Source organism: Phyllobates terribilis, unplaced genomic scaffold (assembly GCF_046119375.1).
Source record: "Phyllobates terribilis strain yellow unplaced genomic scaffold, ASM4611937v1 Scaffold_4079__1_contigs__length_65444, whole genome shotgun sequence".
NCBI classification, from domain to species: Eukaryota; Metazoa; Chordata; class Amphibia; order Anura; family Dendrobatidae; genus Phyllobates; species Phyllobates terribilis.
Window position 1 is genome coordinate 40,638 of NW_027366831.1, and position 24,808 is coordinate 65,445.

At 41.3% G+C, this 24,808-nt stretch overlaps 5 non-coding genes across 5 annotated transcripts; all 5 read right to left on the reverse strand.

Annotated features, from left to right (window-relative positions):
• Window positions 1-4,973: 4,973 nt before the first annotated feature.
• On the reverse strand, window positions 4,974-5,047 carry TRNAT-AGU (transfer RNA threonine (anticodon AGU)). Its single transcript has one exon. It is a non-coding gene; the product is annotated as a tRNA-Thr (tRNA).
• A 1,533-nt stretch (window positions 5,048-6,580) lies between these two features.
• On the reverse strand, window positions 6,581-6,654 carry TRNAT-AGU (transfer RNA threonine (anticodon AGU)). Its single transcript has one exon. It is a non-coding gene; the product is annotated as a tRNA-Thr (tRNA).
• A 7,325-nt stretch (window positions 6,655-13,979) lies between these two features.
• TRNAT-AGU (transfer RNA threonine (anticodon AGU)) lies at window positions 13,980-14,053 on the reverse strand. The gene has a single exon. It is a non-coding gene; the product is annotated as a tRNA-Thr (tRNA).
• A 1,525-nt stretch (window positions 14,054-15,578) lies between these two features.
• On the reverse strand, window positions 15,579-15,652 carry TRNAT-AGU (transfer RNA threonine (anticodon AGU)). Its single transcript has one exon. It is a non-coding gene; the product is annotated as a tRNA-Thr (tRNA).
• An 8,444-nt stretch (window positions 15,653-24,096) lies between these two features.
• Window positions 24,097-24,170, reverse strand: TRNAT-AGU (transfer RNA threonine (anticodon AGU)). The gene has a single exon. It is a non-coding gene; the product is annotated as a tRNA-Thr (tRNA).
• Between the last annotated feature and the right edge of the window lie 638 nt (window positions 24,171-24,808).

Genomic DNA, 24,808 nt, shown 5'->3' on the forward strand with positions numbered 1-24,808 from the left:
GCTTAGAGAGTCAGATACGTAAGGAGGAGGCATTTCAAAATAGTAAAATAAAATCCACTGGTTTTACTTTTTTCATGCTTGATTCCATATTTCTTCCTCTTTAGCACTTATAGCAGATTCTTACTCCCACTATTGCACTATCACAGAGACTTAGCAAAGGCCAATTTGATGTTGCATGCATGGCTTTGAACTCAATCTGTCCTATTTCTTTTCTGACTCTTTTAAATTTCCAGCTCAAGGTTTTATTTTCTGCCCAAGCAATGAATTCTTCAAACTTGAAAGTTTAAACCTTCTACCATTCAAGAAGGCTGCTATCAAACTTTGTGTTATGCACACGCCCGGGCTAAGCGGCGTGTGCGTGTGATTGGTAGTGATTCCACTGGACCGTGCCGGAGAGTGAATGCCTGGAGGGGCGTGACTAGGTATTCACCCGATCCGACCAGGGTCGCACGACGGCATACGACGCCAGTGCACCAAGGAGGAACCGAGCAGAGGGACCAGGTGCTACTCCAGGACAGACCCCGGACACGGCTGTTGACCCACACAGGGGAATACAGGAACAGGCTGGTAGGCTGGTACACAGACTGGTGGGTATAGGCAGGCACGACTGGTATGCAGGCAGGCGGGTATGCAGGCAGGGGGGTAAAGACAAGCACAGCTAGAGTGCAGACAGGGAGGCACTAGCAGGTAGGAACACAGGCGGGATAGGACCCAGTACACACCGGGACTCAGGAACAATACAGGCAGAGGGTTACAGGCAAGCACAGCTAGAGTGCAGACAAGGCTGAGCAGGGAGGACAGGGCTCTGTTCACACGGAACAGACAGGAAGGGAAAGACAGAGCCAGATACTCACACAGTACTTGCAGAGACAACAAGCAGGAGTTAGGTATGAGTTCAGACTCTGCAGAAAAAGGAAGGGAACGGACATAGAGGCAAAACAGGTAAAGGACAGGAGAGAGTTCAGACTGGAACTGAGTGTACGGAGGAGACCGACACTGCAGAGGGATACAGGAGCGGGTCTGGGAATACGGCCCCCAGAGAGGCGGAACGAACAGGCAAGGAGCGTGTTCAGACAGGACAGACCAGACACAGGAGCGGGTCTAGGAAATCGGCCACTAAAAGGCGGAACGAACAGGCAAGGAGCGTGTTCAGACAGGACAGACCAGACACAGGAGCGGGTCTAGGAAATCGGCCACTAAAAGGCGGAACGAACAGGCAAGGAGCGTGTTCAGACAGGACAAACCAGACACAGGAGCGGGTCTAGGAAATCGGCCACTAAAAGGCGGAACGAACAGGCAAGGAGCGTGTTCAGACAGGACAGACCAGACACAGGAGCGGGTCTAGGAAATCGGCCACTAGAAGGCGAGAGGAACAGGCTAGGAGCGTGTTCAGACAGGACAGACAAGAGAACACAGAAAGGAGTCAGTTCAGACACGGGAGCTGATACCGAAAAGCAGGAGACATACAGGACTCAGTTCAGACACGGGAACTGATACAAAAAGCAGGAGACAAGAGACGGGACCTGGCACCTTCAGAGTGCAAGCACACACTGAAGGAAACACTATGCTCAGGCAGGGATAGAAGGGAGCTGCTGAGCTATATACCAAGTGACAGACAGCAATAGGCTGAGGACGCACAAGGGGTGTGACCCACAGCAGGTACAAAAGGCAGGAAGTTATCGGGCGCCGCCCTTAAGCAGCAGAAACAGACACAAACAGACAGCATGGAGGGAAGCCAGAGAGACATTCTGGACAGGAGATCAAGTGCGCCTTCTTGCACAGTGGGAGATGGACCACCATGCAAGGACGCCGCCAGGTATGTTACACTTTGCTTAGAGAGTCAGATACGTAAGGAGGAGGCATTTCAAAATAGTAAAATAAAATCCACTGGTTTTACTTTTTTCATGCTTGATTCCATCTTTCTTCCTCTTTAGCACTTATAGCAGATTCTTACTCCCACTATTGCACTATCACAGAGACTTAGCAAAGGCCAATTTGATGTTGCATGCATGGCTTTGAACTCAATCTGTCCTATTTCTTTTCTGATTCTTTTAAGTTTCCAGCTCAAGGTTTTATTTTCTGCCCAAGCAATGAATTCTTCAAACATGAAAGTTTAAATCTTCTACCATTCAAGAAGGCTGCTATCAAACGTTGCTTATAGAGTCATATACGTAAGGAGGAGGCATTTCAAAATAGTAAAATAAAATCCACTGGTTTTACTTTTTTCATGCTTGATTCCATCTTTCTTCCTCTTTGCACTTATAGCAGATTCTTACTCCGACTATTGCACTATCACAGAGACTTAGCAAAGGCCAATTTGATGTTGCATGCATGGCTTTGAACTCAATCTGTCCTATTTCTTTTCTGATTCTTTTAAGTTTCCAGCTCAAGGTTTTATTTTCTGCCCAAGCAATGAATTCTTCAAACATGAAAGTTTAAACCTTCTACCATTCAAGAAGGCTGGTATCAAACTTTGCTTAGAGAGTCAGATACGTAAGGAGGAGGCATTTCAAAATAGTAAAATAAAATCCACTGGTTTTACTTTTTTCATGCTTGATTCCATATTTCTTCCTCTTTAGCACTTATAGCAGATTCTTACTCCCACTATTGCACTATCACAGAGACTTAGCAAAGGCCAATTTGATGCTGCATGCATGGCTTTGAACTCAATCTGTCCTATTTCTTTTCTGATTCTTTTAATTTTCCAGCTCAAGGTTTTATTTTCTGCCCAAGCAATGAATTCTTCAAACATGAAAGTTTAAATCTTCTACCATTCAAGAAGGCTGCTATCAAACGTTGCTTATAGAGTCATATACGTAAGGAGGAGGCATTTCAAAATAGTAAAATAAAATCCACTGGTTTTACTTTTTTCATGCTTGATTCCATCTTTCTTCCTCTTTAGCACTTATAGCAGATTCTTACTCCGACTATTGCACTATCACAGAGACTTAGCAAAGGCCAATTTGATGTTGCATGCATGGCTTTGAACTCAATCTGTCCTATTTCTTTTCTGATTCTTTTAAGTTTCCAGCTCAAGGTTTTATTTTCTGCCCAAGCAATGAATTCTTCAAACATGAAAGTTTAAACCTTCTACCATTCAAGAAGGCTGCTATCAAACTTTGCTTAGAGAGTCAGATACGTAAGGAGGAGGCATTTCAAAATAGTAAAATAAAATCCACTGGTTTTACTTTTTTCATGCTTGATTCCATCTTTCTTCCTCTTTAGCACTTATAGCAGATTCTTACTCCCACTATTGCACTATCACAGAGACTTAGCAAAGGCCAATTTGATGTTGTCCCACTATGAGGATAGAAAGCTTCATACTGAGAAGATGAAAAGAAGGCACTGTTGAGATTTGTACTCAGGATCTCCTGTTTACTAGACAGGCGCTTTAATCAACTAAGCCACAGCACCACAAGCTGGTGAGGATGGGAAAGCCAGAGAAGATTTAGTCACTAATCGATAATTTCAAGTGGTTAATTGAGCAAAACAACATTGAGCTTCAGTTCCATTCCACGCACAGCAGAAGCATTGAATAAGATGTCGCTCTCAGTCATGGCAATTAAGAAACCGAGTATTTTTTGAAGAGCATTCTCGAAAAGGACCATGACAAATTTGCAGAATGCGACAGAAGCTGTATCGAGAACAAGGGCTTGGGATTTGAAGTTCCATAATTAAATGATCCATCTTTTATCACAGCTGGAAATTGGGACTTGTTTTGCTTCCCAGTCATGAGACAGAATAGACAGATTGAAAGAATGCCACTGCGGTGCCAAAAGTAGAAACAATTAGGAATGATTGATAAGTTGCTATTAAAACCCTTTGCACTGGTTCATTTCTGATAAGGTTTGTCCTAATCTAACTTTAGACAATAGATACTCTAGGAGATGAGATGAGGCCACACTGCCAAAAGCCTTTATACAATCTTCAGCAAAAACACCCTGACAGCTTAAAATCCTCATGAGATCTTACCTCCTAATTTAAACTTGGTCATGTAGACGATGTGGCCGAGTGGTTAATGAGATGGACTGCTCATCCATTGTGCTCTGCATGCATGGGTTTGAATCCCATCCTCGTCGGTATAATCTGCTTCTTTCCCTTTGACAAGATAGGCTTTCATTTTAAGGCGAAATGGTGTATACTTCAAGCATGAAAGTTGATTCTTTTCTCTTTCAAGAAAGCTGCTATAGTACTATTGTCTGGATTCTACATGTTCATGCAGGCAAGTTGGCTGCGTAGTTAAGATGATACATTAACAATGCAGTTAAGAGATTGAGCTATGCATGCATGGTTTTGAATTCAATCTGTCCTTTTTCTTTTCTGATTTTTTTAAGTTTCCAGCTCAAGGTTTTATTTTCTGCCCAAGCAATGAATTCTTCAAACATGAAAGTTTAAATCTTCTACCATTCAAGAAGGCTGCTATCAAACTTTGCTTAGAGAGTCAGATACGTAAGGAGGAGTCATTTCAAAATAGTAAAATAAAATCCACTGGTTTTACTTTTTTCATGCTTGATTCCATCTTTCTTCCTCTTTAGCACTTATAGCAGATTCTTACTCCCACTATTGCACTATCACAGAGACTTAGCAAAGGCCAATTTGATGTTGCATGCATGGCTTTGAATTCAATCTGTTCTATTTCTTTTCTGATTCTTTTAAGTTTCCAGCACAGGGTTTTATTTTCTGCCCAAGCAATGAATTCTTCAAACATGAAAGTTTAAATCTTCTACCATTCAAGAAGGCTGCTATCAAACTTTGCTTAGAGAGTCAGATACGTAAGGAGGAGGCATTTCAAAATAGTAAAATAAAATCCACTGGTTTTACTTTTTTCATGCTTGATTCCATCTTTCTTCCTCTTTAGCACTTATAGCAGATTCTTACTCCCACTATTGCACTATCACAGAGACTTAGCAAAGGCCAATTTGATGTTGTCCCACTATGAGGATAGAAAGCTTCATACTGAGAAGATGAAAAGAAGGCACTGCTGAGATTTGAACTCAGGATCTCCTGTTTACTAGACTAGCACTTTAACCAACTAAGCCACAGCACCACAAGCTGGTGAGGATGGGAAAGCCAGGGAAGATTTAGTCACTAATCGATAATTTCAAGTGGTTAATTGAACAAAACAACATTGAGCTTCAGTTCCATTCCACGCACAGCAGAAGCATTGAATAAGATGTCGCTCTCAGTCATGGCAATTAAGAAACCGAGTATTTTTTGAAGAGCATTCTCGAAAAGGACCTTGACAAATTTGCAGAATGCGACAGAAGCTGTATCGGCAACAAGGGCTTGGGACTTGAAGTTCCATAATTAAATGATCCATCTTTTATCACAGCTGGAAATTGGGACTTGTTTTGCTTCCCAGTCATGAGACAGAATAGACAGATTGAAAGAATGCCACTGCAGTGCCAAAAGTAGAAACAATTAGGAATGATTGATAAGTTGCTATTAAAACCCTTTGCACTGGTTTATTTCTGATAAGGTTTGTCCTAATCTAACTTTAGACAATAGATACTCTAGGAGATGAGATGAGGCCACACTGCCAAAAGCCTTTATACAATCTTCAGCAAAAACTCCCTGACAGCTTAAAAACCTCATGAGATCTTACCTCCTAATTTAAACTTGGTCATGTAGACGAGGTGGCCGAGTGGTTAAGGCGATGGACTTGGTTCGAATCCCATCCTCGTCGGTATAATCTGCTTCTTTGCCTTTGACAAGATTGTCTTTCATTTTTAGGCAAAATGGTGTGTACTTCAAGCATGAAAGTTGATTCTTTTCTCTTTCAAGAAAGCTGCTATAGTCCTATCGTCTGTTTTCTACATGTTCATGCAGGCAAGTTGGCTGCGTAGTTAAGATGATACATTAACAATGCAGTTAAGAGATTGAGCTATGCATGCATGGCTTTGAATTCAATCTGTCCTATTTCTTTTCTGATTCTTTTATGTTTCCAGCTCAAGGTTTTATTTTCTGCCCAAGCAATGAATTCTTCAAACATGAAAGTTTAAATCTTCTACCATTCAAGAAGGCTGCTATCAAACTTTGCTTAGAGAGTCAGATACGTAAGGAGGAGGCATTTCAAAATAGTAAAATAAAATCCACTGGTTTTACTTTTTTCATGCTTGATTCCATCTTTCTTCCTCGTTAGCACTTATAGCAGATTCTTACTCCCACTATTGCACTATCACAGAGACTTAGCAAAGGCCAATTTGATGTTGCATGCATGGCTTTGAATTCAATCTGTCCTATTTCTTTTCTGATTCTTTTAAGTTTCCAGCTCAAGGTTTTATTTTCTGCCCAAGCAATGAGTTATTCAAACATGAAAGTTTAAATCTTCTACCATTCAAGAAGGCTGCTATCAAACTTTGCTTAGAGAGTCAGATACGTAAGGAGGAGGCATTTCAAAATAGTAAAATAAAATCCACTGGTTCTACTCTTTTCATGCTTGATTCCATCTTTCTTCCTCTTTAGCACTTATAGCAGATTCTTACTCCCACCATTGCACTATCACAGAGACTTAGCAAAGGCCAATTTGATGTTGTCCCACTATGAGGATAGAAAGCTTCATACTGAGAAGATGAAAAGAAGGCACTGCTGAGATTTGAACTCAGGATCTCCTGTTTACTAGACAAGCACTTTAACCAACTAAGCCACAGCACCACAAGCTGATGTGGATGGGAAAGCCAGGGAAGATTTAGTCACTAATCGATAATTTCAAGTGGTTAATTGAGCAAAACAACATTGAGCTTCAGTTCCATTCCACGCACAGCAGAAGCATTGAATAAGATGTCGCTCTCAGTCATGGCAATTAAGAAACCGAGTATTTTTTGAAGAGCATTCTCGAAAAGGACCATGACAAATTTGCAGAATGCGACAGAAGCTGTATCGAGAACAAGGGCTGGGTATTTGAAGTTCCATAATTAAATGATCCATCTTTTATCACAGCTGGAAATTGGGACTTGTTTTGCTTCCCAGTCAAACCAGGGGAGGAGTCCTGAGGAGATAATTTGCATATTCCCACTGCATTTTGGGGTAAGTGAAGAGTCTCCGCGAGCTCAAAGAACACTGGATTTTGGCTGTTGGAGCTGAAAAGAGGACATCGGTAAACCAGGGGAGGAGTCCTGAGGAGATAATTTGCATATTCCCACTGCATTTTGGGGTAAGTGAAGAGTCTCCGCGAGCTCAAAGAACACTGGATTTTTGCTGTTGGAGCTGAAAAGAGGACATCGGTAAACCAGGGGCGGAGTCCTGAGGAGATAATTTGCATATTCCCACTGCATTTTGGGATAAGTGAAGAGTCTCCGCGAGCTCAAAGAACACTGGATTTTGGCTGTTGGAGCTGAAAAGAGGACATCGGTAAACCAGGGGAGGAGTCCTGAGGAGATAATTTGCATATTCCCACTGCATTTTGGGGTAAGTGAAGGGTCTCCGCGAGCTCAAAGAACACTGGATTTTGGCTGTTGGAGCTGAAAAGAGGACATCGGTAAACCAGGGGAGGAGTCCTGAGGAGATAATTTGCATATTCCCACTGCATTTTGGGGTAAGTGAAGAGTCTCCGCGATCTCAAAGAACACTGGATTTTGGCTGTTGGAGCTGAAAAGAGGACATCGGTAAACCAGGGGAGGAGTCCTGAGGAGATAATTTGCATATTCCCACTGCATTTTGGGGTAAGTGAAGAGTCTCCGCGAGCTCAAAGAACACTGGATTTTGGCTGTTGGAGCTGAAAAGAGGACATCGGTAAACCAGGGGAGGAGTCCTGAGGAGATAATTTGCATATTCCCACTGCATTTTGGGGTAAGTGAAGAGTCTCCGCGAGCTCAAAGAACACTGGATTTTGGCTGTTGGAGCTGAAAAGAGGACATCGGTAAACCAGGGGAGGAGTCCTGAGGAGATAATTTGCATATTCCCACTGCATTTTGGGATAAGTGAAGAGTCTCCGCGAGCTCAAAGAACACTGGATTTTGGCTGTTGGAGCTGAAAAGAGGACATCGGTAAACCAGGGCAGGAGTCCTGAGAAGATAATTTGCATATTCCCACTGCATTTTGGGGTAAGTAAAGAGTCTCCGCGAGCTCAAAGAACACTGGATTTTGGCTGTTGGAGCTGAAAAGAGGACATCGGTAAACCAGGGGAGGAGTCCTGAGGAGATAATTTGCATATTCCCACTGCATTTTGGGGTAAGTGAAGAGTCTCCGCGATCTCAAAGAACACTGGATTTTGGCTGTTGGAGCTGAAAAGAGGACATCGGTAAACCAGGGGAGGAGTCCTGAGGAGATAATTTGCATATTCCCACTGCATTTTGGGGTAAGTGAAGAGTCTCCGCGAGCTCAAAGAACACTGGATTTTGGCTGTTGGAGCTGAAAAGAGGACATCGGTAAACCAGGGGAGGAGTCCTGAGGAGATAATTTGCATATTCCCACTGCATTTTGGGGTAAGTGAAGAGTCTCCGCGAGCTCAAAGAACACTGGATTTTGGCTGTTGGAGCTGAAAAGAGGACATCGGTAAACCAGGGGAGGAGTCCTGAGGAGATAATTTGCATATTCCCACTGCATTTTGGGGTAAGTGAAGAGTCTCCGCGAGCTCAAAGAACACTGGATTTTGGCTGTTGGAGCTGAAAAGAGGACATCGGTAAACCAGGGGAGGAGTCCTGAGGAGATAATTTGCATATTCCCACTGCATTTTGGGGTAAGTGAAGAGTCTCCGCGAGCTCAAAGAACACTGGATTTTGGCTGTTGGAGCTGAAAAGAGGACATCGGTAAACCGCGCGCCAGTAGGCGCACGCATTTTGAAGCTTTTTTTTTTTTTTTTAAGCTTTTTTCACTGTTTTCAGAACATTAACAATAAGAACATGGAAGAGTCCAGGAGCCATTTGGTGAGCTGCATATCCTGCTACATGTTCACAGACTTGCCAGTGGAAAAGCCAAACTTCACATGCCAGAAATGCAAGCTTGTGTCCCTGTTGGAGGAAAAGTTGCGAAATCTAGAAGAGAGGTTAACTACCTTGAAAATCATTAAGGAAGGTGAAGAGTTCTTAGACAGAGCAGAATTATCTCTTCATGATTCAGAAAGAGAAGAAATTCGAACTGCACCTGACGAAACAGAGGAATGGAAGCATGTGACCCACAGAAGCAGGAGGATCGAGAGGCAGTCAGCACCCATACTGCTCAGGAACCAGTACCAGGCTCTCACGCAGGAGAACCATGAAGAAATACAGCAAAATAAGACTTTGCCAGCAATGAATAACCTTGTAAGCCCTCAGAATCCTCCTGGATGGAGAAAGAAGAATGTTGTGAAGAAAAAACGGAGAGTGGTGGTCATGGGGGATTCCCTGTTAAGAGGAACAGAGGCCGCTATCTGCAGACCAGACATAACCTCAAGAGAAATGTGCTGTCTTCCAGGAGCAAAAATTAAAGATGTGTCTGACAGGATATCAAGACTCTTCAGACCTACAGATCACTAACCATTCCTGCTAATACATGTGGGGACAAATGACACCGCAAGAAAGGACCTGGAAACCATCTGCAGTGACTTTGAAGACTTAGGCAAGAAAGTGAAAGAATTGGGAGCGCAGGTGGTCTTCTCATCCATCCTCCCAGTGGATGGCCATGGAACAATGAGGTGGAATAAGATTCTACAGGTGAACAACTGGCTACGTCGATGGTGCCGTCAACAAGGATTTGGATTTCTGGATCACGGAATGAATTACCTATACGATGCACTACTTGCTAGAGATGGGGTGCACTTTACGAAGACTGGAAAATATGTATTTGGAAGTCGCCTTGCTACACTCATCAGAAGAGCTTTAAACTAGAACAATGTGGGAAGGGAAGCAAAAGGCCAGAAAAAGCCATGCAGCTTTTACTATTGAGATCTCTGCTACTGGAAGTGGAAAAGAAGAACAAAGACAAAACAATTTAAATAATAAAAATATGGGAGGAAGAGAAACCAATCACAAACTAAAATGTTTTTATACAAATGCACAAAGCATGGGCAACAAACAAGGAGAATTGGAACTACTAATGCAGGAAAAGGAATATGATGTCATTGGAATCACTGAAACTTGGTGGGACGATACACATGATTGGAATAAAAGGCTAAAAGGATACAACTTATTTGCAAGAAACAGACTTGATAAACGAGGAGGAGGTGTCGCATTGTATGTTAGAAAAGCGTATATCTGCACAGAGATTGAAGCTTCAGAGACTGGGAGTTCTGTGGAAACTGTTTGGGTAAGAATACAAGGAGAGAACAACGGAAAGGACACCATTGTAGGCATTTACTACAGGCCACCTGGGCAAGCTGAAGATATGGATGAACTCTTTATGTATCAAATGACCAAGTTCTCCAAAAAATATGACGTAGTGGTCATGGGAGATTTCAACTATCCAGACATTTGTTGGGAATCTCTCTCAAGTAAAACTAACAGGTCAAGCAAATTCTTATACTCTCTTGCTGACAACTTTATCTTCCAAAAGGTAGGGGAGAAAACAAGGGGATCTGCTACTTTGGATCTAATCCTTATAAACAGAGAGGAAATGGTTGAGGAGGTAAAGGTGGCTGGGACCCTAGGAGGCAGCGATCATGCTATTATAGAATTTTGGATAACTAGAGGAGGAAGACATGTGAAGACTCAAACTTCAAGGTTAGATTTTAGAAAGGCAGATTTTAAGAGACTCAGAAAGAGAATAGGAGGGATCCAATGGCTGGATGTCCTTAAGGACAAAAATGTCCAGGAAGGATGGGAAATTTTAAAAATGAGATTCTCAAAGCACAATCGTTAACAATCCCGAAAAGTAGGAAGAATGGGAAGCATTTAAGGAAACCAGGATGGATGAACACAGAACTTAAACACATGCTAAAAAGAAAGAAAGAAATGTTTATTAAATGGAAAGAGGGAGGCATACCTAAAGAAGATTATAATGCAGTCTGCAGATCCTGCAGGGCACGTATCAGGTTAGCTAAAGCTGACAATGAATTAAGGCTTGCAAGAGATGTCAAAAGCAATAAAAAAGTAAAAGAAAAGTCAAAGATGCTATAGGATTTTTACAGGATGAAAATGGAGAAATGGTAAGAGAGGATGTTGAGAAGGCCGAACTTTTTAATTCCTATTTTGCATCTGTTTTCTCTCAGAAAGAAAATGTAACATTAACTGATCTTCACTGTCCTTTTAAAGGAATAGAGGAATCCAAGTTATCTGTAAACAGAAAGATTGTGAGGGAATATTTAGCTAACATAAATGAGTTCAAGTCTCCAGGTCCAGATGAATTACACCCCAGAGTACTGAAGGAGATCGTAGAAGAAATTTTAGAACCACTCTCCATAATCTTTGAAAATTCTTGGAGAACAGGAGAAGTCCCAGAAGACTGGAGAAGAGCAAATGTTGTTCCTATCTTCAAAAAGGGGAAGAAGGTGGACCCAGGGACCTATAGGCCGGTGAGTCTGACTTCTATACCAGGAAAGATCTTTGAACAAATTATTAAACAACATGTATGTAAGTACATGGATAAGAATGAAGTGATTAACCAGAGTCAGCATGGGTTTGTAACTAACAAGTCATGTCAGACTAACTTAATTTCCTTCTATGACAGAATCACTGACTGGGTGGATCAGGGAAATGCTGTAGATATAGTATATCTTGACTTCAGCAAAGCATTTGACAAAGTCTCTCACACCATCCTTATTGAAAAAATGACCAAGTATGCAATGGACCAGGCAACTGTTAGGTGGATTCATAACTGGCTTAGTGATCGGACTCAAAGGGTGGTTGTAAATGGCTTCACATCCAGCTGGATGAATGTCTCAAGTGGGGTACCACAGGACTCCGTCCTGGGACCTGTATTGTTCAACATCTTTATCAATGATTTAGATGAAGGAATTGAGGGTAAACTGATTAAATTTGCTGATGACACAAAGCTAGGAGTGATAGCTAATACTAGAGAAGAGAGAGAGAGGATTCAAAAAGACCTAAATAAACTGGAGCAGTGGGCAGCAACCAACAGAATGGTTTTTAACAGGGAAAAATGCAAAGTACTACATCTGGGCAATAAAAATGAAAAAAGCATATACAGAATGGGAGGAATAGAGCTAAGCAACAGTACATGTGAAAAAGACTTAGGTATACTAATAGATCATAGACTGAACATGAGTCAACAGTGTGATGCAGCAGCAAAAAAGGCAAATACAATTCTGGGATGTATTAACAGAAGCATACAGTCTAGATCACGTGAAGTCATTATCGGTCTTTACTCCTCTTTGGTCAGACCTCATCTGGAATACTGTGTACAGTTTTGGGCACCACATTTTAAAAAAGACATAGACAAACTGGAGCAAGTTCAGAGAAGAGCGACCAGAATGGTGACTGGTCTGCAAACCATGTCCTATGAGGAACGGTTGCAGGATTTGGGAATGTTTAGCTTGCAAAAAAGAAGACTGAGAGGAGACTTAATAGCTGTCTACAAATATGTCAAGGGCTGTCACATTGTAGAAGGATCATCTTTATTCTCATTTGCACAAGGAAAGACTAGAAGCAATGGGATGAAACTAAATGGGAGGAGACACAGATTAGATATTAGAAAAAACTTTTTGACAGTTAGGGTGATTAATGAGTGGAACAGGCTGCCACGAGAGGTGGTGAGTTCCCCTTCAATGGACGTTTTCAAACAGAGGCTGGACAGACATCTGTCTGAGATGATCTAGTGAATCCTGCTTTGAGCAGGGGGTTGGACCAGATGACCCAGGAGGTCCCTTCCAACTCTACCATTCTATGATTCTATGAGACAGAATAGACAGATTGAAAGAATGCCACTGCAGTGCCAAAAGTAGAAACAATTAGGAATGATTGATAAGTTGCTATTAAAACCCTTTGCACTGGTTCATTTCTGATAAGGTTTGTCCTAATCTAACTTTAGACAATAGATACTCTAGGAGATGAGATGAGGCCACACTGCCAAAAGCCTTTATACAATCTTCAGCAAAAACACCCTGACAGCTTAAAATCCTCATGAGATTTTACCTCCTAATTTAAACTTGGTCATGTAGACGAGGTGGCCGAGTGGTTAAGGCGATGGACTGGGTTCGAATCCCATCCTCGTCGGTATAATCTGCTTCTTTGCCTTTGACAAGATTGTCTTTCATTTTTAGGCAAAATGGTGTATACTTCAAGCATGAAAGTTGATTCTTTTCTCTTTCAAGAAAGCTGCTATAGTCCTATCGTCTGGTTTCTACATGTTCATGCAGGCAAGTTGGCTGCGTAGTTAAGATGATACATTAACAATGCAGTTAAGAGATTGAGCTATGCATGCATGGCTTTGAATTCAATCTGTCCTATTTCTTTTCTGATTCTTTTACGTTTCCAGCTCAAGGTTTTATTTTCTGCCCAAGCAATGAATTCTTCAAACATGAAAGTTTAAATCTTCTACCATTCAAGAAGGCTGCTATCAAACTTTGCTTAGAGAGTCAGATACGTAAGGAGGAGGCATTTCAAAATAGTAAAATAAAATCCACTGGTTTTACTTTTTTCATGCCTGATTCCATCTTTCTTCCTCTTTAGCACTTATAGCAGATTCTTACTCCCACTATTGCACTATCACAGAGACTTAGCAAAGGCCAATTTGATGTTGCATGCATGGCTTTCAATTCAATCTGTCCTATTTCTTTTCTGATTCTTTTAAGTTTCCAGCTCAAGGTTTTATTTTCTGCCCAAGCAATGAATTATTCAAACATGAAAGTTTAAATCATCTACCATTCAAGAAGGCTGCTATCAAACTTTGCTTAGAGAGTCAGATACGTAAGGAGGAGGCATTTCAAAATAGTAAAATAAAATCCACTGGTTCTACTCTTTTCATGCTTGATTCCATCTTTTTTCCTCTTTAGCACTTATAGCAGATTCTTACTCCCACTATTGCACTATCACAGAGACTTAGCAAAGGCCAATTTGTTGTTGTCCCACTATGAGGATAGAAAGCTTCATACTGAGAAGATGAAAAGAAGGCACTGCTGAGATTTGAATTCAGGATCTCCTGTTTACTAGACAGGCACTTTAACCAACTAAGCCACAGCACCACAAGCTGGTGAGGATGGGAAAGCCAGGGAAGATTTAGTCACTAATCGATAATTTCAAGTGGTTAATTGAGCAAAACAACATTGAGCTTCAGTTCCATTCCACGCACAGCAGAAGCATTGAATAAGATGTCGCTCTCAGTCATGGCAATTAAGAAACCGAGTATTTTTTGAAGAGCATTCTCGAAAAGGACCATGACAAATTTGCAGAATGCGACAGAAGCTGTATCGAGAACAAGGGCTTGGTATTTGAAGTTCCATAATTAAATGATCCATCTTTTATCACAGCTGGAAATTGGGACTTGTTTTGCTTCCCAGTCATGAGACAGAATAGACAGATTGAAAGAATGCCACTGCAGTGCCAAAAGTAGAAACAATTAGGAATGATTGATAAGTTGCTATTAAAACCCTTTGCACTGGTTTATTTCTGATAAGGTTTGTCCTAATCTAACTTTAGACAATAGATACTCTAGGAGATGAGATGAGGCCACACTGCCAAAAGCCTTTATACAATCTTCAGCAAAAACACCCTGACAGCTTAAAATCCTCATGAGATCTTACCTCCTAATTTAAACTTGGCCATGTAGACGAGGTGGCCGAGTGGTTAAGGCGATGGACTGGGTTCAAATCCCATACTCGTCGGTATAGTCTGTTTCTTTGCCTTTGACAAGATTGTCTTTCATTTTTAGGCAAAATGGTGTATACTTCAAGCATGAAAGTTGATTCTTTTCTCTTTCAAGAAAGCTGCTATAGTCCTATCGTCTGGTTTCTACATGTTCATGCAGGCAAGTTGGCTGCGTAGTTAAGATGATACATTAACAATGCAGTTAAGAGATTGAGCTATGCATGCATGGTTTTGAATTCAATCTGTCCTATTTCTTTTCTGATTCTTTTACGTTTCCAGCTCAAGGTTTTATTTTCTGCCCAAGCAATGAATTCTTCAAACATGAAAGTTTAAATCTTCTACCATTCAAGAAGGCTGCTATCAAACTTTACTTAGAGAGTCAGATACGTAAGGAGGAGGCATTTCAAAATAGTAAAATAAAATCCACTGGTTTTACTTTTTTCATGCTTGATTCCATCTTTCTTCCTCTTTAGCACTTATAGCAGATTCTTACTCCCACTATTGCACTATCACAGAGACTTAGCAAAGGCCAATTTGATGTTGCATGCATGGCTTTGAATTCAATCTGTCCTATTTCTTTTCTGATTCTTTTAAGTTTCCAGCTCAAGGTTTTATTTTCTGCCCAAGCAATGAATTATTCAAACATGAAAGTTTAAATCTTCTACCATTCAAGAAGGCTGCTATCAAACTTTGCTTAGAGAGTCAGATACGTAAGGAGGAGGCATTTCAAAATAGTAAAATTAAATCCACTGGTTCTACTCTTTTCATGCTTGATTCCATCTTTCTTCCTCTTTAGCACTTATAGCAGATTCTTACTCCCACTATCACAGAGACTTAGCAAAGGCCAACTTGATGTTGTCCCACTATGAGGATAGAAAGCTTCATACTGAGAAGATGAAAAGAAGACACTGCTGAGATTTGAACTCAGGATCTCCTGTTTACTAGACAGGCACTTTAACCAACTAAGCCACAGCACCACAAGCTGGAGAGGATGGGAAAGCCAGGGAAGATTTAGTCACTAATCGATAATTTCAAGTGGTTAATTGAGCAAAACAACATTGAGCTTCAGTTCCATTCCACGCACAGCAGAAACATTGAATAAGATGTCGCTCTCAGTCATGGCAATTAAGAAACTGAGTATTTTTTGAAGAGCATTCTCGAAAAGGACCATGACAAATTTGCAGAATGCGACAGAAGCTGTATCGAGAACAAGGGCTTGGTATTTGAAGTTCCATAATTAAATGATCCATCTTTTATCACAGCTGGAAATTGGGACTTGTTTTGCTTCCCAGTCATGAGACAGAATAGACAGATTGAAAGAATGCCACTGCAGTGCCAAAAGTAGAAACAATTAGGAATGATTGATAAGTTGCTATTAAAACCCTTTGCACTGGTTTATTTCTGATAAGGTTTGTCCTAATCTAACTTTAGACAATAGATACTCTAGGAGATGAGATGAGGCCACACTGCCAAAAGCCTTTATACAATCTTCAGCAAAAACACCCTGACAGCTTAAAATCCTCATGAGATCTTACCTCCTAATTCAAACTTGGTCATGTAGACGAGGTGGCCGAGTGGTTAAGGCGATGGACTGGGTTCGAATCCCATACTCGTCGGTATAGTCTGCTTCTTTGCCTTTGACAAGATTGTCTTTCATTTTTAGGCAAAATGGTGTATACTTCAAGCATGAAAGTTGATTCTTTTCTCTTTCAAGAAAGCTGCTATAGTCCTATCGTCTGGTTTCTACATGTTCATGCAGGCAAGTTGGCTGCGTAGTTAAGATGATACATTAACAATGCAGTTAAGAGATTGAGCTATGCATGCATGGCTTTGAATTCAATCTGTCTTATTTCTTTTCTGATTCTTTTACGTTTCCAGCTCAAGGTTTTATTTTCTGCCCAAGCAATGAATTCTTCAAACATGAAAGTTTAAATCTTCTACCATTCAAGAAGGCTGCTATCAAACTTTACTTAGAGAGTCAGATACGTAAGGAGGATGTTAGAACCTTGCTGTTAGGTTTTTTTTCCTTTGCTGGTCACATGACCTTGTTGGCCTATTTAATCCTGCTCCGCCCTTCTGGCTTTGCTGGACTTCATTGTATATCTACTTTCTAGCTAGCCTGTGCTCTGTATCTAACTCTGTTAGTTTGCTTGGTCTACGGACCTCTAGGTTCTATCTATTTTGTTTGTTCGTCTGTCTGCTACTATTTCTGTTAGGAGGTGTCCCATATTCCTCCCAGTCCTTAGTACTTGTAGGGATTCCCTCCCCAAATCTATAGGTCTCCGTACAGACTAGATTAGGACTTTAGCAGGTCTGATCGCAGGATCAGGTTCCCTGTTACATCGTAGGGATTCAGCTGAGTCTTATAGTAGGGACAGATCTCCTCTCTTTCCTTAGCTTTGGTAGCAGAACATAACAGTAAGTCCAGCCTGTAAATTCTCTAAGGAAAGATTTTTTTTTTTGTTCCATCATGGTGTCGGTTCAGGATTTGGCTAAACACCTGCAGGGACTCTCTCTGGAAGTGACCGAGCTCCGTCAGCACGTGAGTAACTGTCCTGGAGCATATTTCTTGGAGCCTAAGGTATGTTTGCCGGATTTATTTTTTGGTGAACATCGAGAATTTTTTTCATTTAAAAATGCTTGCTTATTGTATTTTCGTTTGAGACCCAAGTCCTCTGGGGATGAATCCCAGCGCGTAGGGTTCATAATGTCACTTTTGCGCAAAGAGCCTCAGGAGTGGGCCTTTTCTTTGCAACCTAGTGATACATGCTTCAGATCAGTGGATAGTTTTTTTTCTGCTTTAGGACTATTATATGATGATCCTGACCGTGTGGCATCAGCTGAGACTGAGTTGAGACGTTTAAAACAAGGATCAGGTAATATGGAAAAATATTGTACACATTTTCGTCGTTGGTCCACTCAAACAGGGTGGAACGATTCTGCTCTGAAAAGTCTATTTCTTGCTGGGCTCAGTGAAAAGGTTAAAGACCTGCTAATTGCTTATCCTACACCTGAGGATTTGCAACAGGCTATGCAATTAGCTATACGGGTGGACAGAAGACTGCGTGCTAGGGTTAATGAGAGCAAATCCTCTGCTATGTCAGTTTCTGGTTATGATAATGTGTGTACTAACAGTGGTGAACCGATGGAGATTGGATCGGTGGCACCTCGCTCTCAAGAAAAACACCGTCGTTTTTCAGAAGGCTTGTGTTTCTATTGCGGGAAATCTGGTCATTTGATTAAAGGCTGTGAGCTTCGTATGAAGAAAGAAAAAAAAATGGTCAGTCACGCCCGTATTGCCTGTTTAAATTCCAAGGGTATATTTTTAGCTGCTTCCACGATTGCTCAGGAAAAATTAATGGAATTTCGGGTGTTTGTTGATTGCGGGTCTACACTGAATGTTATTGATGGGGGATTCGTGGAAAAACTCAATTTAAAACCTGAACCTTTATCATCCCCCATTGCTGTGGTTTCTGTGGATGGCTCCCCTTTGAAGAATATTACTCTCAAGGTCAGTGAATTTCCTCTCACTATTAATGGTGTTCACCATGAGAAATTGGATTTGGTAGTGTTGAATAACTTGCCTTCTCCAGTAATATTGGGTTTGCCCTGGTTAAAATTTCACAATCCTGTACTGGATTGGTCTTCCAGTGAAATTAAATCCTGGAGCCATAAATGTTATGACAAGTGTTGTAACGGGCGTATTGCAGCTTTGGATAGGGGAGAATTGCCTGTTCCTATTCAGGATTTTTGGAGAGTTTTTTCTGAGAAAGAATCGCAGGTTTTGCCTCCCCATAGAGACTATGATTGTTCTATTGAATTTGTCCCTGGAGCGACTCTTCCTAAAAGTCGTTTATTTAACCTTACTATTCCTGAGAGGAAGGCTTTGGAGGAATACATACAGACAAGTTTGGCCGCCGGTCACATTAGGCCCTCTAAGTCTCCTGTGGCGGTTGGATTTTTTTTTATAAAAAAAAAGGACGGCGGTTTACGTCCTTGTCTGGATTTTCGTGAGATTAACAAAATTACGGTACGCAATCCTTACCCACTGCCATTGATTCCTGATCTGTTTAACCAGTTATTGGGGGCCAAGTGGTTCTCTAAAATTGACCTTAAGGGGGCATACAATCTGTTGCGCATGAAGGAGGGTGATGAATGGAAGACTGCTTTTAACACTCCTGTGGGTCATTTTGAGAATCTGGTTATGCCTTTTGGTCTTACTAATGCTCCTGCATTTTTTCAGAATCTGATTAATGACATCCTTAGACCTTTGATCGGTAAAAATGTGGTTGTGTATTTGGATGACATTTTGATTTATTCGCCAGATCTGGAGTCTCATTGGCGGAGCGTGCGTGAGGTATTACAGTTATTAATGGACAATTCGCTTTTTGCTAAGCTGAAGAAATGTGAGTTCGCTGTACAGAGAATTAGTTTTTTGGGCTACATTATCTCCAGCAAAGGTTTTGAGATGGATCCGGTTAAGGTTCAGGCTGTGCAGGAATGGCCTAGGCCTATTGGTTTGAAATCAATACAGAGGTTTTTGGGTTTCGCCAATTACTATAGAAAATTCATAAAAAATTTTTCTAGTATTGTCAAACCTCTGACTGATCTCACCAGGAAAGGTGCTGATGCGGTTCAGTGGTCTTCTGAGGCCATTGAAGCTTTTGTGTATCTCAAGGAGAGGTTCACCTCTGCTCCCATCCTTATGCAGCCTGATGTTACTAGGCCGTTTTTGGTTGAGGTTGATGCTTCCTCTGTGGGGGTTGGCGCAGTATTGTCTCAGGATAACGGGGATGGATTACATCCCTGTGCATTTTTTTCAAAAAAATTTTCGGAGACTGAATTGAATTACGATATTGGTAATCGGGAATTATTGGCTATTAAACTCGCATTTGAACACTGGCGCCACTTCTTGGAAGGTGCGGAATTTCCCGTTCAGGTTCTTACGGATCATAAAAATCTGATATATCTTGACGCTGCCAAGCGCCTGAATGCCCGTCAGGCTAGGTGGGCACTGTTTTTCTCGCGGTTTAATTTCTCCGTTACTTACATCCCTGGTACTAAGAATGTTAAGGCGGATGCCTTGTCTCGCAGTTTTTCTCCCATAGTCGGTGCTGAGAAAGAGGAAAACATTTTACAAGAAGGTGTTGTGATAGCTGCTTTAGACTCCGTTTTGGAAGATGAGATTCTTAAAGCTCAGGAGAATGCCCCATCTAACACTCCTCATGGGAGGTTGTTTGTGCCTGGGACCTTTAGGAGAGATTTGTTTGTTGAGTGTCACGAATCTCGGTTGGCAGGTCATCCCGGAATCTCTGAGACCAAGAGACTGGTGGGTCGCAGTTTTTGGTGGCCTGGATGGCAGAAGGAAGTCATTAAGTGGGTGCGCCAATGTACTATATGTGCTAGATCTAAGTCCTCACATACTCCTGCTGCGGGGTTGCTTTGTCCTTTGGAGGTCCCCAGTGCTCCTTGGACACATTTGGCTATGGACTTTATAACTGACCTTCCCCCCTCTGAGGGTTTTACTGTCATCTGGGTGGTCGTGGACCGTTTTAGCAAGATGTGTCACTTGGTTCCCTTCGTCAAACTGCCCTGCGCTAAAACTCTCGCTAAGGCCTTTGTCAAGGAAATTGTCAGACTTCATGGCGTTCCTACTGACATTGTTTCTGATAGGGGTCCTCAGTTCGTGGCTCGTTTTTGGCGTGCTTTTTGTGACAGGTTGGGAATTCATTTGTCGTTTTCGTCCGGATATCATCCTGAATCTAATGGCCAGACAGAAAGGAAAAACCAGGATGTTGAGCAGTTCTTGCGTTGTTTTGTGGCAGACAATCAAGAGGGGTGGTCTGAGTTTCTGCCACTTGCCGAATTTGCTCTGAACAATCATACATCTTCTTCTGCTGGTTGTTCGCCTTTTTTTTGTTGTTCTGGGAGACATCCGTCGTTTGGGTCGTTCTCCAAGTTGGGATCTGCCGTGCCTGAGGAGGAGAATTTTTCCGGTGATTTGGAAAGAGTTTGGACGGATGTGCGTGGTAATCTTCAGGAGGCCAACAGAAAATCTAAAGACTACTTTGATAGGAAACGACAGGAGGTTTTGTTCGCTGTTGGTGACATGGTTTGGTTGTCCTCTAGGAATCTGCGGTTGAGGATTCCTTCTAAGAAATTGGGTCCCAAGTTTGTAGGGCCCTTTAAGGTGCTTCAGGTTGTCAACCAATCTGCTGTTAGGTTGGAGGTTCCTACCTCCTGGAGAATTAATCCGGTCTTTCATGTCTCTCTGTTAAAAAAAGCTGTTGTGTCGGATGGTGACGCCTCTGCCTCTGTTCCTCCGGTGGTGGAGGACGGGGAATATGAAATTTCTCGCATCCTTGACTCTAGACGGTATAGAGGTAGTTTGCAGTATCTTGTGGCCTGGAAAGGTTTCGGACCCGAGGATAACTCTTGGGTGAGGTCAGATGATGTTTCCGCGTCCAGACTTATCAGAGCGTTTCACAGGAGATTTCCTGATAAGCCTGGTCCTAGGGGATCCGGAGGATCCTCTTAGAAGGGGGGGTACTGTTAGAACCTTGCTGTTAGGTTTTTTTTCCTTTGCTGGTCACATGACCTTGTTGGCCTATTTAATCCTGCTCCGCCCTTCTGGCTTTGCTGGACTTCATTGTATATCTACTTTCTAGCTAGCCTGTGCTCTGTATCTAACTCTGTTAGTTTGCTTGGTCTACGGACCTCTAGGTTCTATCTATTTTGTTTGTTCGTCTGTCTGCTACTATTTCTGTTAGGAGGTGTCCCATATTCCTCCCAGTCCTTAGTACTTGTAGGGATTCCCTCCCCAAATCTATAGGTCTCCGTACAGACTAGATTAGGACTTTAGCAGGTCTGATCGCAGGATCAGGTTCCCTGTTACATCGTAGGGATTCAGCTGAGTCTTATAGTAGGGACAGATCTCCTCTCTTTCCTTAGCTTTGGTAGCAGAACATAACAGAGGAGGCATTTCAAAATAGTAAAATAAAATCCACTGGTTTTAATTTTTTCATGCTTGATTCCATCTTTCTTCCTCTTTAGCATTTATAGCAGATTCTTACTCCCACTATTGCACTATCACAGAGACTTAGCAAAGGCCAATTTGATGTTGCATGCATGGCTTTGAATTCAATCTGTCCTATTTCTTTTCTGATTCTTTTAAGTTTCCAGCTCAAGGTTTTATTTTCTGCCCAAGCAATGAATTATTCAAACATGAAAGTTTAAATCTTCTACCATTCAAGAAGGCTGCTATCAAACTTTGCTTAGAGAGTGAGATACGTAAGGAGGAGGCATTTCAAAATAGTAAAATAAAATCCACTGGTTCTACTCTTTTCATGCTTGATTCCATCTTTCTTCCTCTTTAGCACTTATAGCAGATTCTTACTCCCACTATTGCACTATCACAGAGACTTAGCAAAGGCCAATTTGATGTTGTCCCACTATGAGGATAGAAAGCTTCATACTGAGAAGATGAAAAGAAGGCACTGCTGAGATATGAACTCAAGATCTCCTGTTTACTAGACAGGCACATTAACCAACTAAGCTACAGCACCACAAGCTGGTGAGGACGGGAAAGCCAGGGAAGATTTAGTCACTAATCGATAATTTCAAGTGTTTAATTGAGCAAAACAACATTGAGCTTCAGTTCCATTCCACGCACAGCAGAATCATTGAATAAGATGTCGCTCTCAGTCATGGCAATTAAGAAACCGAGTATTTTTTGAAGAGCATTCTCGAAAAGGACCATGACAAATTTGCAGAATGCGACAGAAGCTGTATCGAGAACAAGGGCTTGGTATTTGAAGTTCCATAATTAAATGATCCATCTTTTATCACAGCTGGAAATTGGGACTTGTTTTGCTTCCCAGTCATGAGACAGAATAGACAGATTGAAAGAATGCCACTGCAGTGCCAAAAGTAGAAACAATTAGGAATGATTGATAAGTTGCTATTAAAACCCTTTGCACTGGTTCATTTCTGATAAGGTTTGTCCTAATCTAACTTTAGACAATAGATACTCTAGGAGATGAGATGAGGCCACACTGCCAAAAGCCTTTATACAATCTTCAGCAAAAACACCCTGACAGCTTAAAATCCTCATGAGATCTTACCTCCTAATTTAAACTTGGTCATGTAGACGAGGTGGCCGAGTGGTTAAGGCGATGGACTGGGTTTGAATCCCATCCTTGTCGGTATATTCTGCTACTTTGCCTTTGACAAGATTGTCTTTCATTTTTAGGCAAAATGGTGTATACTTCAAGCATGAAAGTTGATTCTTTTCTCTTTCAAGAAAGCTGCTATAGTCCTATCGTCTGGTTTCTACATGTTCATGCAGGCAAGTTGGCTGCGTAGTTAAGATGATACATTAACAATGCAGTTAAGAGATTGAGCTATGCATGCATGGCTTTGAATTCAATCTGTCCTATTTCTTTTCTGATTCTTTTACGTTTCCAGCTCAAGGTTTTATTTTCTGCCCAAGCAATGAATTCTTCAAACATGAAAGTTTAAATCTTCTACCATTCAAGAAGGCTGCTATCAAACTTTGCTTAGAGAGTCAGATACGTAAGGAGGAGGCATTTCAAAATAGTAAAATAAAATCCACTGGTTTTACTTTTTTCATGCTTGATTCCATCTTTCTTCCTCTTTAGCACTTATAGCAGATTCTTACTCCCACTATTGCACTATCACAGAGACTTAGCAAAGGCCAATTTGATGTTGCATGCATGGCTTTGAATTCAATCTGTCCTATTTCTTTTCTGATTCTTTTAAGTTTCCAGCTCAAGGTTTTATTTTCTGCCCAAGCAATGAATTATTCAAACATGAAAGTTTAAATCTTCTACCATTCAAGAAGGCTGCTATCAAACTTTGCTTAGAGAGTCAGATACGTAAGGAGGAGGCATTTCAAAATAGTAAAATAAAATCCACTGGTTCTACTCTTTTCATGCTTGATTCCATCTTTCTTCCTCTTTAGCACTTATAGCAGATTCTTACTCCCACTATTGCACTATCACAGAGACTTAACAAAGGCCAATTTGATGTTGCATGCATGGCTTTGAATTCAATCTGTCCTATTTATTTTCTGATTCTTTTAAGTTTCCAGCTCAAGGTTTTATTTTCTGCCCAAGCAATGAATTCTTCAAACATGAAAGTTTAAATCTTCTACCATTCAAGAAGACTGCTATCAAACTTTGCTTAGAGAGTCAGATACGTAAGGAGGAGGCATTTCAAAATAGTAAAATAAAATCCACTGGTTTTACTTTTTTCTTGCTTGATTCCATCTTTCTTCCTCTTTAGCACTTATAGCAGATTCTTACTCCCACTATTGCACTATCACAGAGACTTAGCAAAGGCCAATTTGATGTTGTCCCACTATGAGGATAGAAAGCTTCATACTGAGAAGATGAAAAGAAGGCACTGCTGAGATTTGAACTCGGGATCTCCTGTTTACTAGACAGGCGCTTTAACCAACTAAGCCACAGCACCACAAGCTGGTGATGATGGGAAAGCCAGGGAAGATTTAGTCAATAATCGATAATTTCAAGTGTTTAATTGAGCAAAACAACATTGAGCTTCAGTTCCATTCCACGCACAGCAGAAGCTTTGAATAAGATGTCGCTCTCAGTCATGGCAATTAAGAAACCGAGTATTTTTTGAAGAACATTCTGGAAAAGGACCATGACAAATTTGCAGAATGCGACAGAAGCTGTATCGAGAACAAGGGCTTGGGATTTGAAGTTCCATAATTAAATGATCCATCTTTTATCACAGCTGGAAATTGGGACTTGTTTTGCTTCCCAGTCATGAGACAGAATAGACAGATTGAAAGAATGCCACTGCAGTGCCAAAAGTAGAAACAATTAGGAATGATTGATAAGTTGCTATTAAAACCCTTTGCACTGGTTCATTTCTGATAAGGTTTGTCCTAATCTAACTTTAGACAATAGATACTCTAGGAGATGAGATGAGGCCACACTGCCAAAAGCCTTTATACAATCTTCAGCAAAAACACCCTGACAGCTTAAAATCCTCATGAGATCTTACCTCCTAATTTAAACTTGGTAATGTAGACGAGGTGGCCGAGTGGTTTAGGCGACTGCATGCATGGGTTCAAATCCCATCCT